Source organism: Topomyia yanbarensis, chromosome 1 (assembly GCF_030247195.1).
Source record: "Topomyia yanbarensis strain Yona2022 chromosome 1, ASM3024719v1, whole genome shotgun sequence".
Classification (NCBI taxonomy): Eukaryota; Metazoa; Arthropoda; class Insecta; order Diptera; family Culicidae; genus Topomyia; species Topomyia yanbarensis.
The window spans coordinates 102,067,476-102,083,395 of NC_080670.1; the positions used below are offsets into that span (position 1 = coordinate 102,067,476).

General features: G+C 31.7%; 1 protein-coding gene across 7 annotated transcripts in view; it reads right to left on the reverse strand.

Moving 5' to 3' along the window:
• LOC131696428 (E3 ubiquitin-protein ligase UBR1) overlaps positions 1–15,920 on the reverse strand; it is an 813,967-nt gene that overhangs the window by 790,667 nt on the left and 7,380 nt on the right. Inside the window, exon 2 of one of the 7 annotated variants that reach the window (XM_058955110.1) lies at positions 11,799–11,854. The exons of 5 other annotated variants lie outside the window; for them this stretch is intronic. The gene's annotated coding sequence lies outside the window, so the exon portion shown is untranslated. Of the gene's footprint in view, positions 1–3,373; positions 3,819–11,798; positions 11,855–15,920 lie in introns of all 7 variants that reach the window. One more of the 7 variants, XM_058955165.1, reaches the window with a different exon arrangement.

The window sequence follows — 15,920 nt, forward strand, 5'->3', positions numbered from 1 at the left end:
ATCTGCTGCTGGTGGGACCTGCTCCCGGTCATTATCATGTGGAATTTGACCATTCTCCATGCTTCTTCTCCGTTTTTTACACGGGGGTGACGGAATTTTGAGGTTACTTTTCGTGAATCGAAATTTCACCAAATATCCGCCAATATACTCGTCGCCACTGTTGTAGCCCTGTGCGCGGGCAGGTCAGGAGTTTTGTTGATCAAATAAAAAGACACTCGCGTACAGACTACATAAAATACTTTTAATAATGAAAGGTTAAAATAAAGAGCATGTGCTCAACGGACTGACTGATGACTGACTGGTTGATAAGTGGTTTCCGCTTATGGCGGCATCTCGGAGTGACAGCAAGACTGTCACTAGAGAGCCTAGCGCAGAGAGTGGCGGATGGCAGGGCAGAGTTGCCATCGCTCCAGTTTAGTTGTCTCCAACACTAACCTCAATAGATCCATCGTCCATTGAAAGTGGAATGCTGTAGGTTTTCCCGCCGTGTTCTAGCTGGTGTTTCATGTTGTGTTCTTGCACTATGTCCTGTGCTGTTTGAGCGGAATCGGTGCCCACGAAGACGCGTCTGTTGCTGACTTGCAAGTGCTGTAGTTTAGTCGCGTCAATAGCGAGATTTTTTGTTATGAATTCTGCGATCGCAGGCAGGTTTAGTTTAGTCGGTACAACTTTGAAGTTAATGACAAATGTTTTTTCAATTGATGATGCCATATTGGCAGGTGCTGGTCCGAATATCGGAGTTTAAACGGACTAAGTCCGCGTTATAGAAAAACCACTATTGTTGTCGTTATAACGCGTGTGCTCACGACAACAGTTTGCTGTCAACTGATGCGAAAACGTGCTCATTCGGCGTGAGCTGCGAAAAAGGAAAGATCGTATGTATGTACGCAGTAAAAACAATCGTCGGCAAGGTTTGAATTATTTCAACAGATTCTCGTCTTGTATCAACATAGTTATCTACAAAACGTCCTTATTAGGACGAATGCAAAATGGAAAAAGAATTTAATTAGAAAGTTTCTTTTATTAACTAGTATTAAGTTTGCGCTTGTTAATTCTGTACTTTTACCGGTGAATCATAAGAAAATGTTTTTCTAATCTACAAACCCGAAGGGTTTTGCAAATCCTTCCAAGGCAATCATTGAATGTGGCAACTCTGCCACTAAGTGAAAGCTACACCAAAACGAATGATGAAAATATTTTCATTTATCGAACAAAAGGATGGCCTTCCATCTGCATTGTGAAGTTAATAAATAGGAACGCCTTGATGCGAAGCGTGCTCATTCGGTGTGAGCTGCGAAAGGGGAAAGATCGTATGTATGTACGCAGTAAAAACAATCGTCGGCAAGGTTTGTATTTTTTCAACAGATTCTCGTCTTGTATCAACATAGTTATCTACAAACCGTCCTTATTAGGACGAATGCAAAATGGAAAAAGAATTTATTTAGAAAGTTTCTTTTATTAACTAGTATTAAGTTTGCGCTTGCTAATTCTGTACTTTTACCAGTGAATCATAAGAAAATGTTTTTCTAATCTACAAACCCAAGGTTTTTGCAAATCCTTCCAAGAAAATCATTGAATGTGGCAACTCTGCCACTAAGCGAAAGCTACACCAAAACGAATGATGAAAATATTTTCATTTATCCAACAAAAGGATGGCCTTCCATCTGCATTGTGAAGTCAATAAATAGGAACGCCTTGATGCGAAGCGTGCTCATTCGGTGTGAGCTGCGAAAGGGGAAAGATCGTATGTATGTACGCAGTAAAAACAATCGTCGGCAAGGTTTGAATTGTTTTAAAAGATTCTCGTCTTGTATCAAAATAGTTATCTATAAACCGTCCTTATTAGGACGAATGCAAAATGGAAAAAGAATTTAATTAAAAAAAAATTCTTTTATTAACTAGTTTTAAGTTTGCGCTTGTTGAGTGAGCGAAAGCTACACCAAAACGAATGATAGAAATATTTTCATATATCGCACAAAAGGAGGGCCTTTCATCTGCATCGAAAAGTTAATAAATAGGAACGCCTTGTTGCAAAGCGTGCTCATTCGGTGTGAGCTGCGAAAGGGGAATGATCATTTATGTGTACGCAGTCAAACAATCTTCGGCAAGGTTTGAATCGTTTCAAAAGATTCTCGTCTTGTATCAACATAGTTATCTACAAACCATCCTTATTAGGACGAATGAAAAATGGAAAAAATAGGTTGGTAATGTATATGACATAACAGGGGTGTCGTGACCACACTTCGAAGTTATTTCAAATCTTGCAAAGCATAAATTGACATAATTTCAATGATTGTTCCTATATGAATGAAATGACAAATTTTCAGGTCAACGCGGCGATAACTTTGCAATTTATAGAACAATTTTATATTTTAGCTATCGTATATTAACAGTCATCTCTTCCAAACAACTTAACCCTCTGCTGCCAACCCCGTGGTTTTGCAGGGTTAAGGAGAATCATTGTAAAATGTCCAATACACGATTTTATGTTGTTACCTCTTCAGAACACTCCCACCTGTCATACATGTACATTGTCTGCTTATTGAAATCATTATATGAAATTATTGACCTGTATTCAATGCGGAGAACTCGGTAATAAAATTGTTTTACTGAATGTACTAACGAACGGGATCCCCAGGAAATTTTCGCTAAGCCCGGTGAATCGAACTTAATGCGTAAAATTTAGCCATTTGGAAGAGATACAAGAAAAATTTTAAGAATATGATCATCGCGGTTATGTCCCGGACATTACCCGCCCCTAGTTTTTCGCTAAGCGTGATTCATTTCTGTACGCTAGGAAAAAGATTCCGATGGTTATATCGAGAGATTTTAACATTGATATTTCAAAGCAAGAAAACATGAAATTTGTTCATTTCATGAATGAATGTCTCAACGAGTTTAGAATCCAGCGCATCCCCTATCAACGCAGACGCCAACAACAAAAGTTCTTTTCAGAACCACCATAGTTATTATAAAGAATAACTTGAAACATTCCCACATGTTTCATTGAGTATCATTCGATTTGAATTACAAGTCAAACGAGTACTCACGACACTCCGGTTATGTCCTAGACATTACCCACCCATCTTTTTATTTTATATTTTCATAAATGACTAAACAAAAACTTGCTTCTTAGCTTTAGAGAGATTAATCTCCCAACTAATACTTTTTCCTTATAGTACATTTTTGGTGTAGATCCGGTCTAATCGGCATTTCTGCCCTAGGCCAAAAATGCGTGCCCCCCTCAACCCAAATTTTAAACTAGGACGGATTAGCGCATAAGCGCCATTTAAACACCTTTTTTAATATGAAAAATATCATTGGGTACTATTTGATAACATTATTATTATTATCATTGGTTATGCATTCTTACCTTTCCGTTTTCATAATTTACCTTGACGCTAGTATTTACCGCCTATTTTTCCGTTCTGTTAGTGAGTTTCTTATGTGTCCACGATTTCATGGGTTATTCCGCTCGTACATGAACGATAGATTAGACGAAGATATCTTCAATGGCGATCTTATTTATGGGAATGTTAATGTGGATTCTTTTAGCCTTCCGGTGGGGGCGCTGAATTGTGCGACACTAGCAGTACATATTTTATTTCTCAGCTTTGTGGGATCGTATATTGCTTGAGGTGTCAACACTATGTGTGCATATGGTTGCGGGTCTTCGATCAGCGATATATACTGAGTACCATCATCTTTTTGTTCACTCTAAATAATCCCATGCATGAGTTTTTGAACATCTTTAAACCTTCATTAAGCCTTAATAAATCCTTATCCGATTACTTGTCCGCTTCTCCAAAGAAAAAAAACTAAAACGATAGAGAAAGGAAAAAGGTGAGTGTTATGGATAAATAAAGTTATTTTGGCCACTCAGTATGGTTCAACGAACATGAAACAGGAACATGGTTAGTCATATTTTGTGATACATACACACTTGAATATTAAGTATTTTTAATTATATTATATTATAGTTTATTGATCCTAAGCAGTTGGCAAATTATGACAATGTAAACTAAACTGCTTTTAATGAGGTACATGTTTCCATTTCAAAGTCTTCGATTGATCCTTGACAGTGATTGCCATCGGCTCAGGCACTTTTGCGCGTCAAGCATTCACTGACTTACAATCGAATTGTGCCTCGACCAACCTGACACAACGTGCCCATTCCCCTTACTGAGCAAAAGGGCAGGGAGATTAATCTCCCAACTAATACTTTTTAAATGCAAAAAAAATATAAATAAACATTGCGGAAGACACAATAGCTAAAAAATGTTTTTTCGTGGTTCAATGAATTTCTTTCACATTTTTGACACTTTGGAAACACTGTGCACTAGTGGATCCTCCTGTAAATTGAAAATGTTCAAAACTATCGATTTTCAACTGCCAACAACCTGCCCTTCAATATAAAAAGTTCGCGAAAAGTTGAAAAAAATCTATTTTGACCCACCGACGGTACATTGAAAATGCCCAAAACTATTGATTTTCACTTACCAATAACTTCTTCAATATAAAAAACTTTCCCCAAATGTTGAAAAAATCCATTTTGACAAATCGTCGAACCCCCTGTGCATTGAAAATGTCCAAAACTATTGATTGTCAACTGCCAATAACTTTCCCTTCAATATAAAACACTCCCGAAAAGTTGACAAAAATTCCATTTTGACATATCGTCTGATCCCCCCCCCCTTTGCATAGAAAATGTCCAAAACTATTGATTTTCAACTGCCAACAATGTCCTTCAATAGTTATTTATTTCTAAACAATTGAAAGTTAACCGCATCAACTCCAATAAACGGGAAAGTAACGCAAAATGTATCGCGATAACCACCGATGAATTATCGACGATGACGATGAATCCGACGATACATTATCGTTAATGGAGTTTCCGATGACGTTGAAGGGTGGTTAACGTTATCGACGATGACGATTAATTATCGATTAACAACCCTGCTCCTTTGTTCGTCCTATGACAACTATTATGGCGATCCCAGTCAGCTAAGTACTATCAACCATATTAAAGGGAAAATGCTGTTGCTGCAACGGAACTATGCACAGCAAACAAGAAGTTCGAACGAACATTCATCGGAGGTGAAAGCACATCAATATTCCACGTAGCCAACGAAAAAAACTCGACGAACCGAAACCTCGATTAAAGCGCTGCAGAATGATTCTGATACAAGCCGTAAGCTCAAACGCGTACTAACTATTTTTAAACCGGACTAACTTTTAAACCTAAACTATTTGGTAAGCTTTAACCCAACGATGCTGTCATTTATATGGCTGCGTTCTGATCGGCGATATACGACAATGTTAAAAAACAACAAATTCATGTTAAAAAAATGAGTAAATTAGACAACACGGAGAATTGTTTTTCATGCCGATATTTTCTTGCAGTAAAATAGCTTTTCTTCGTCATATGTCTCGTTCCATAGCGTGTGAGAACAATTTGGTCAACATGTAACTGATGTGTTTCTGACCTTAGAACTTTAACTTGGTGGATAGTTTATAGTTGGCCGATGATGTACAGCATTTTGTAGTGAAATAATATTTAATGCACAAAAGAAAATAAGTTTGAAGTGGTTGAACCATCGTGCCAAGATAGTTATTTTAAACTTTGATTAAAAAATTGGTTGAAATATTTCAATTTGAATTCAAAATGAACTGTGAATATAATTCTAATTGAACACGATACCTGTCGACACGGGGGGGAGAATATTTATATTCATTTCAAGCTAATTTTCACAAGTTTGGAATAAATATCAATTATAAATAAAGGTTAGATCACACCCTGCGAATTAAAATTGTACACGTTTTTTTCAGCGAAGCTTAAATAAAAAGTAAACAAAGGCCAAACAAAAAATTGACAGAATGATCATTTTAAATTCACAAGTGTTATATTTCATATTGTTGATTGCCTATTTCTGCAATGCACCAATGCAGATTGGAACGATTTTATTTGCTAACAAAAATTCTACGATTTTATAAATAAACAGTAATGAATGTTTTGAGCATCCTAGCAATATATTTTTACGAACAAATATATTGATCGCCGTTGCGTTCGCAATCAATTTTAAAATATTTTTATTTGGATGTTTTATGTGAGTTTATTCATATAGGAAAAATGCGTATATTTAAAATCTTTTATTTAATCTTTGCTTAGGGTATTAATGGAGTTACTTTGTAAGCAGTTGACATTCTGATTCAATTTGAGAACTATAGTGCAAAATAGTGCATTTTACGATCTACATCCGATTGTCATTTATTTGGATCTATCCAATAAAGAAAAAACTATTTTTTTTCGTTATTCACTTTCTTTGATGTGTGAACGACAGATATATGGGCAATAATTCGTGATAACATGTTATTGATTTATATTACGGAATAAAATGATCCCACTTATTCTCACAGCGATATGTAAAAGAAAATAATCAAAACAATTCTTATTGCAGTTTTGATTCTAATTCGCAAAAAACAACTTTGATCTGAATATGCGATAATCGATTCGATTTATCCAAATGCTCTCCTGTAACTCTTCGATGAGCAATTGGAATCAAGCGTGTAGAGAGAAGGAAAGAACAGAAAAATCAAAAATACCCACTTTCTGCTGAGGCATGATGGCTAATGAAATTTTGATTTCGTCCGCCATGGCTAGTAAACGGCGGGCGAACATCGTAATAGCGCAGCCCGCTTTTGGGACTTGTATTTTTTTCATCGACGGCTGACACTTAGCCGTTTTCGCGATTTTTTCGGGACTTGTGTTTTTTCGGGACATAGTTTTTTTTCGATTTTTTTTGTTATGGGACTTTACGGTATTTTACTGGAGATGTACAGCAGTGAATTTCGGTAGTGTTTCCTCCCGTTCTCGGGGGAGCGGATTATACTGCTAGTGCAAGTGATTTACGGATCGAGCCGAATCTCCGCAATCAAAAGTGTTTTCAATAAGAAAAGTTGCTGTTGTGCAAAATAGTGATATTCGATAATAGATGTTGATGTCGTTGTCAAATTCTTCTGCATGAAAATACTTGTTTCTTCCAAAGGTGAGCGAAGTATTATATTGATAGTAAAGTAGCCAGTAGAGCCAAGATTATTCAGATGTTGATTCGGCGAAGAAATTTCATTGTGGATTGCGTGTTGGAAAAAAGCAGTCGGTAACCACTTGCTAGTTAACGGAGTGTTGCAAACTAAATTGTATCCACTGATTATTGCATTCGTTTGTCATATGCTTTGCTCTCAAATATTCACCTTGAGGATTTGTGATCTAGTACTCGGAGGGTGGACTGTTCCACCGCGCTGCTTCGTACATCAGCAACCCTCGCTGGAGGTGCTGCACGATGTATTGTGGAAATTTCTCGTTTCACGCCTTTTTGTCCGGTGAGTAATATTGCGTAGAAAGTGTTAGGTTTGTTCCAATGCCAAGAGAAACTTGAAGTACTCCGGAGGAAACAGTGAGAAAATCGTTCCTGTAATCTCTTCTTTCTCTTGATAATTATTTAGTTTAGAAAGTGAAAGATGTTCAATTTTAATGAGGTTTTTTGCCAAAAGAATGTATTTCAATCTAAATAAACCGAATCCGAGAGTGTAAATGTGAAATTTTCAACCGTAGTTAAATAAACTGAAGAAATAAGTTGTGCTTAATAACAGTCTTAACAATAGCAGTTCTTTAACAAGTGAGCTTACACAGCGGAGCTAGTGTGATGCGGCCTGGCCGCATACCCGAGGCGAAGGATCCGAAGCGGCGCAAAGCCGCTGAGGTTCCGCCGAACGAGAAATTGATTAACCCGTTGCTGGAATTTGTAAGCAAACCTGTGATCATTTCGTTTGTCCGGTTTACTTAAACATAAGGGTTATAGGTAGTTTAAAGCCGACTGAGCGGCAGCGAAGTCTGACAATACACCAGAATACGATGTGGGGTAGCCACATTAGTCAACCGAATACTGACTAATGTGGCTATGCCACATCACTTTCTGGTGTACGAGCTTTCAACTAACTATAGCCTCTATGTTTGAGTAAACCTGTCAAACGAGAGGATCACAGGTTTGCTTGCAATTTCAGCAACGGGTTAATCAATTCCTCGTCCGGCGGATTCTCAGTGGCTTTGCGCCTCTTCGGATCCTTCGCCTCGGGTATGCGACCAAGCCACATCACACTAGCTCCACTGTATAAGCTCACTTGTTTAAGCACTGTTATTGTTATGAGTGTTATTAATCGCAACTTATTTTTTCAGTTTATTGAACATTGGTTAAAAATTTCACATTTCCGCTCTCGGATTCGGTTTATTCAGGCTAAAATACACCCTATTGGCAAAAAACCCCATTGAAAATGGACCTCTATCACTATAGTCACTAAACTAGACAATTACTTTTCTCTTTTTTCTTCTTCTGCTAGCTCCGGTTTAAAAAGGAGTAAGTATGTTTTGCTCTGGAGCAACTTTCGTGTACTGTAACAAACCTAATATTTTCTTTGTCCTAGTCAAGGTGAAGGGTTTCGTGTACAATTGTGAAATAGTTTATCAGAATTGTCAGGAGAAAAAGCTTCCTAATATTGCATAGTACTCTCCGCTTCAAGGCAAATCAAGCGATAAGAAGATTTGTCACATCCCAATTATTGCGACTTCCTTAAATTCCACACTCACGTATTCTACTCAAATGCGTACATAGAAACTCGGCAAAAAAAATTAAGAATCTAAAAATTTGGAAATTTTAAAATCAATAAATTTAAAAATTTGGAAATATTAAGTTTCATAAATTTAAAAATATGTGAGTCTAAAAATTTACCGATTCAAAAATTTTGAGATTTGAAAATATATTAATTTGAAAACCTAAAAATTTAGAGATGCGAAAATTTGAGGATTGGAAAAATTTACAGGTTTAGAAATTTAAAAACTTAGGAATTCAAAAATTTGGGATGATTTTAATGTTTAAAATTTCGAAACTTAAATTTTTTGAAATTTTTGAATTTAAAGGTAATTTTAAGAACAAAGATTTAAAAGTTAGGAAAAATCAAAATTGAAAAGAATTTGAGGATCAAAAAATAAAAAATCTATGAATTTAAAATTTTTTAAGTTTAAATATTAAAAAATTGAAAAGTAAAAAAATCCAAAAATACAAAAAATTTGAATTTAAAAAGTTTAAGGATACTAAAAATTTAAAAATTCATGAATCTAAAAAAATATGTATTCGAAAATTTAAAAATTTTAAGATTTAAAGTTTGAGAAACCTAAAAAATTTAAAAATTTAATAGTTTAAACATCTAAAAATTTAAAAATTTAAATATTTAATAATAAAAAGATTTCAATATTAAGGAATGCAAAAATGTAGAGATTTAAAAACAACATTTTAAGAAATTTGAATATCAAAATATTTTGAAATTTAAAGATTTCAATATTAAAAAAATTTCAAATTAGAATTTAAAAATTTAAGAATTAAAAGTTTAAAACATTAAAAATTCATAAATTTCAATATTTAACAATTTAATAATTTAAGAAATTTTAAATTTAAGAATTCAAAAATTTTAAAATGTGAACATTTAAAAAAAATTTCAAATATTTAAAAAGTTAATAGTTTAATAATTTAAAAATTTAAACGCTTCAAATCTTGAAAATTTAAGCATTTAAAAATTTAAAAATTTTTGAACATTTTATCAGGAATTTAAAAATTTAAGAAAAAATATTTAAAAGTTTAAAAATTCAAGAATTTAAAAATATAATAATGTAAGGAGTTTTTGAATCCATCATTTTAAATTTTTTTGAGTATTAAAATTTTTAAAAGCTTCAATTTCTGATATTTCGAGCTGTTGAATTTTGGAAATTTTCAATTTATTTGCGTATTTTTGAATATTTGTATTCAGAGTTTTTAAATTTTTAAGCTCTTTGATTTTAAATTTTTGAATTTTTGTTTTTTTTGAAAATTTTGCTTTTTCCAAATTTTTATCTCTTGAATTTTTGTACTTTTTATCAATTTGTATTTTTGTATTTCTAAATTTTTTGTTTTCTTGGACTTTAGCATTTTCGTATCTTTTATATTTTTGTAATTAATAACACATAATTGTGTTTTTGTATTTGTGTACTTTACCATTTTGTATTATGGTATTCTCGCATTTTTGTAATTTTGTATGTTTGTGTTTTCGTATTTTTGTATTTTTATATTTTTATATTTTTGTATATTAGTATATTTGTATTTTTGTATTCTTGCATTTTTATATTTTACTATTTTTGCATTTTTGTATTTTCAAATTTTCGTATTGTTGTATTTTTGCATTATTGAATTTTTGTATTGCTGTATTTTTGTATTTGTATATTTCTGTATTTAGAATTTTTGTATTTTTGCGTTCAAGTATTTTTGGATTTCTGTATTTTTGTATTTATGTATTTTTATATTTTTGCATTTTTGTGTTTTAGTTTTCTGCGTTGTTGTATTTTGAATTTTTACATTTTTGTATTTTGCATTTTTATTTCGAAGGGGGGACCCCATGAAATTTCAGAAATTTAATTCGTATTTCCTTTAATGTCCTTAAAATTTATGAAACGTCGAGATTTTATGTTACACCGAAAAAAATGTTTTTGAGAAAAATAGACTTTTTGGAACTTTGCTGATTTCGCACCTTTTTGCTTTTCTTATATAGAAAGGTTATGCAATCGGTCGGAATTTCGACCTATTAAACGAGGCCAGCAGGGCCGAGTCTCTTATACCATTCGATTCAGTTCGAGATAGCAAAATGTCTGCGTATGTGTATATATGTGTGTGTCAAATAATTTAACTCGATTTTCTCAGAGATGGCTAAACCGATTCACATAAACTTAGTTTCAAATAAACGGTATAATGCTCCCATAAGCTGCTATATAAATTTGAGTTGATCCGACTTCCGGTTCCGGAGTTACGAATTGAAGAGTACGGTCACACAGCAAATTCCTTTATAAACTGGTAACACCATGATGCCCGAATGATATAATACATATTCAAATAGGTTCAACATTACTTGGATTTGCGGTTCTATATCAATAAAACCAATCAAAGTAGTTTTGACCACATTGGCCACCTATGACGGTTATTGATGCCCCCGGGGAGCCCGCCAAGTTCCTAAGCTAATATCCCCCTATTTTCCAGCGACTTCTTAACCGATTTTTACAAATTTGATTTCAAATTAAAGACATAATACTTCCATTGACTGCCATTGAATTTCATTCAGTCTTGATTTTTGGTTCCGGAGTTACAGTTTGGTTATTGCGGTTACAAAGGAATTTCTCATATAAACCGGTACAATCGTAACACCTCATAGTTTAAAAATCTATTGAAATGAACATCAAAATACTTCGATTCGCTGGCCTAGATTCTTGGAATATATTGTCCACTATCGATAATTCCGGAAGTCCCGGGTTCCGGACATATTTCAGAACTAGAGCCACTTCGGTGATGACTGCACCAATTTTCACTAACCTAGTCTCAAATGGAAGGCATAGTATGAAGTTGCACCCCCCATCTACCCCTCCTTCCTCTCACACCCCTTTCCAACTCTCTTACCTTCACCCCCCTCCCCCTCTCTTTGACCAACTTCACACCCGCATTCCCTTCACCCCAAATATGTTAGGTTTTTCCTAACGCATCCTCCCCTCCCACTAATTATGCCCCTACCCTTTCCCACCACTGCGCATTTCAAAATATGTTAAAGTGAAGACAACATTGAACTCGCGCTGTTAAGCTAATTAAATATTATATTTTTGTTTGTTTCAAGTGTGTCAGCGTCGACATGTTGCTCATCAGGTTCGTAGCAGTCGTGCACTCATATATACTTACCAAGTGTAATAAGAATGTAATAGCCATTTCCTCAATGTTATACTGAACGTAACCACCTTTGATAAATGAGAAAGACATTAAAACAGGTTTTATTGCATTTTTGTGTTTTCCTATTTTTGTATTATTATATTTTTGTGTTTTCGTACTTTTGTATTTTTAAATTTTGTATTTCTGTATTTCTACCTTTCCGAATTATTGCATTTTTGTTATAATATTTTTGTAATTTTGGATTTTTTTGTCTGTATTATAGCATTTTTGTATTTTTGTGTTTTTGTATTATTGTTTCTTCATATTTTTGTATTTTTAATTTTTGCATTTTTGTATTTCTGCATTTCTGAATCATTTCAAATTTGAATTTTTATTTTTATTGTATTGTATTGTATTGTGGTGAATTTCTGAAATTTTTACTTTTGAATTTTGAAATTTTTCTATATTTAATTTTTTAAATGATTAAATGTTAGAACTTTCGAATTATTGAATTTTTGAAATTTCTAAAATTCTAAAATTCATGAATTTTTGAAATATTGAATTTTTGAATCTAACTTTTTGAATTCCTAAATAATTTAATTTATGGATTTTTGAATATTTGATATTTTCATCTCTTGATTTTTTATTTTTTGATACTTTGAACTTTTGCATTTATGAATTTTTGTGTTTTTGTATTTTTGTTTATTTGAATTTTTGTGTTTTATAGTTTTATAGTTTTGTGAATTTGTATTTTTATATTCTTGTGTTTTTGTATCTTTGTGTTCTTGTATTTTTGGGTTTCAGTATGTTGAATTTTTCTATTCTTGTATTTTTTAAGTTTTGTATTTTCGTATTCGTGGTTTTGTATTTTAGTATATTCGTATTTTGGTATTTTGTTATTTTTGTATTATTAAATTGATGTATTGTTGGATTGTTGTATTTCTGTATTTGAGTATTTTTGAATTATTTTATTCTTGGATTTTTAGCATTTTTGTATTGTTGTAATCTTGTATTTTTGCATTATTGAATTTTTGTATTTTCATATTTTCGTATTTTTGCATTTCGTTTTTTTTGTGTTTCAGTATTTTTGTATTCTGGTATTTTTGCATTTTTAGTATTATCGTATTTTTGTATTTTCGTATATTTGTATTTTCGTTTTTTTACTCTTTTGTTTTTTGTATTTTGGTATTTTTGTGATTTAGAGTTTTTATATTTTTGTGATTTTGTATCTTTGTGTTTTTGTATGTGTTCTATTATTGCATTCTTGTATTTTTGCATTTTCTTATTTTTGTATTTTAAAATTTTTGTATTTGCCTATTTTAGCACTTTCGTATTTATATGTATATATATATATATATATATATATATATATATATATATATATATATATATATATATATATATATATATATATATATATATATATATATATATATATATATATATATATATATATATATATATATATATATATATATATATATATATATATATATATATATATATATATATATATATATATATATATATATATATATATATATATATATATATATATATATATATATATATATATATATATATATATATATATATATATATATATATATATATATATATATATATATATATATATATATATATATATATATATATATATATATATATATATATATATATATATATATATATATATATATATATATATATATATATATATATATATATATATATATATATATATATATATATATATGTTTGTAAATCATCCGTCGGAAGTGCAATCAAATCTGTGATCCACTCGTTCGTCTGGTTTACTCAAACATGGGTTATGGCTAGTTTAAAGCCGACTAAGCGGCAGTGAAGATGGATAACGCACATAAATGCAATGTAATGTTGCTACGGATGTAGTACTTTGATATTTTGTATAAATGATATGCTTAGGCACAATCACAGTGCGTTTTTGTGGATACCAAGTTACTGCAGATCAAATCGATACCGCTCAGTCGGCTTACCCGGTACCTGGTCAAACCATTCGCAATTTGATTCGGAATCCTGAATGAATTCAATATGGAATCCAGTTGAAAGGCAACAACCGATTCCGAAACCTACTGAGTCAGAATAGGTTATTGCATTTGAGCTAAGTCGAAATCCTTATTGAATTCATTCAAGATACCGAACCGGTTTCGGAATCGGTTTGACTGAGTATATTTGAATAAACCGAAGGCGTTAGTACCCTATAAGAACGGTTGGTTTCAAAATCGTCCAATAAAAGACGTTCGTTGGACCAATTTGTTCAACGTCCAAATAACCGTTCAACAAACGTCCATCGTTGGACCCGTGTTGAACGGGTTTGCAACAATTTTTTGGACGTCTTAGTGGGTATAAAGGGGCGCAAAGAGTGTGCAGAGAGTGAAGCCAAAAAAGTCTACTTATCGAGCAAAATTGCTACAAAGACGGATTCCAATTGTGCACGATAGGTAGTCTTTTTTGTCTTCACTCTTTGCGCAATTGTTCTCTATAAACTGTGGAGTAAACCGGACAAATAAGTGAATCACAGGTTGGTTTGCACATCCGCCGGCGGGTTTGATAACACCTCTTCAGGTGGACCGTCAGCGGCTTAGTGCAGCTTGGTATCCTTCGCTGCGACTATGTGGTCCAGCCACACAACGCTAGCTTTGCTGCATAACAACACTGGCAGAGCACTACGTCACTGTTACTAGTGTTATTAAGCACAACTGAGGGATAATATATTCAATAATTTGTAAATTCAAAAACTGAACGAAATTCTAAAACAGGATAAATTATGTACATTATAAAAATCAGAATTACAAGACGTTAAGAGCGAAAAATTTATAGTTTTTTGAAAATAAATGACAGAAGTAACAAAAATATATAAATTGCTTGCTAAAAATATCTAAAATTCAAGATATCTGTAATCAAAAATTTAAAAATTTTGAGATTAGAGAATTCCAATAACAACAACAAACATCCACAAAAATTAAAAAAAATCGATTTCAAAATTAAACAATGTTATAATTAAAAAAGTCTAAAAATGAAAAATCAAATCTTCAAAAATTCAGGAAAGTTGAAGAATTCAAATGTTAAAAATTATAAACTTCAAAAATCGAAATGTTCAAAAAGTAAGACCCAGAAATTCAGAAACACAATGATACAAAAATTCATGTAATGCAATTCAAGTATTACAAATTCAATAGTTCAATAGTTCTAAAATACAAAGATGCAAAAATTCCAAATCAAATTAATACAACCACAATAAAAATACAAATACAAAAAGAAAAAATACAGAATTACTAAAATTCAAAAGCAATAAAAATACAAAAAAAAATGAAATGCCCTTTTAGCACAAAATCCTCAAATTCAAAAGATCAAAAATTGAAGACATCAAAAATTCAGAAATTCGAATATTCGAAAATTCAATAATTCGAAGATTTTTAAATCCAAAAATTGAAAAAGAAATAAAAATTCAAAGATCATGTACTTCAAAGGTTCAGAATTTCAAAAACTCGAAAAATCAATTATTAAAACATGCAAAAAATTGAAAATTCTGGTTTCAAAAATTCAATAACTCCAATATTCAATTATTAAAAATTCCAAAATTCGAAGAGCAAAGAATTCAAAAATTCTGTGATTCAGAAATTCAAATTCAAACATTCAAATATTAAAAAAATATCAAGAATTCAGCAATTAAAAAAATCTTGTATTCTAATATTAAAAACTTCTGCAATTCAACGCAAAAATTTACAAACGCAAAAACACAAAAATGCAACAAAAAAAAACAAAAATATATAAATGCAAAAATTCAAAGGATCAATAAATTAAAAACTCAAGATAACAAAATACTAAATATTCAGAAATTGAAAAAATCATAAATTCGAGTATTTAAAAGTTCAAAAAGTCAAAGATTCAAAAATTCAAGAATATGAAAATTTTAGAAATTTCAATAACCAAAAATTCAATATTTCAAAAATTCAACCATTCAAAAATTCTAATGTCTAAAATTAAAAACCTCGAAAATTTATAAAAATCCGATATTGAAAAATTCTTAAGTTCAAAAATTCAATTTTCAGAAAAAAAAACAAAATATATAGATCCAGAAATTCAAAAACACAATAATGCAACCAAAATTCTAAA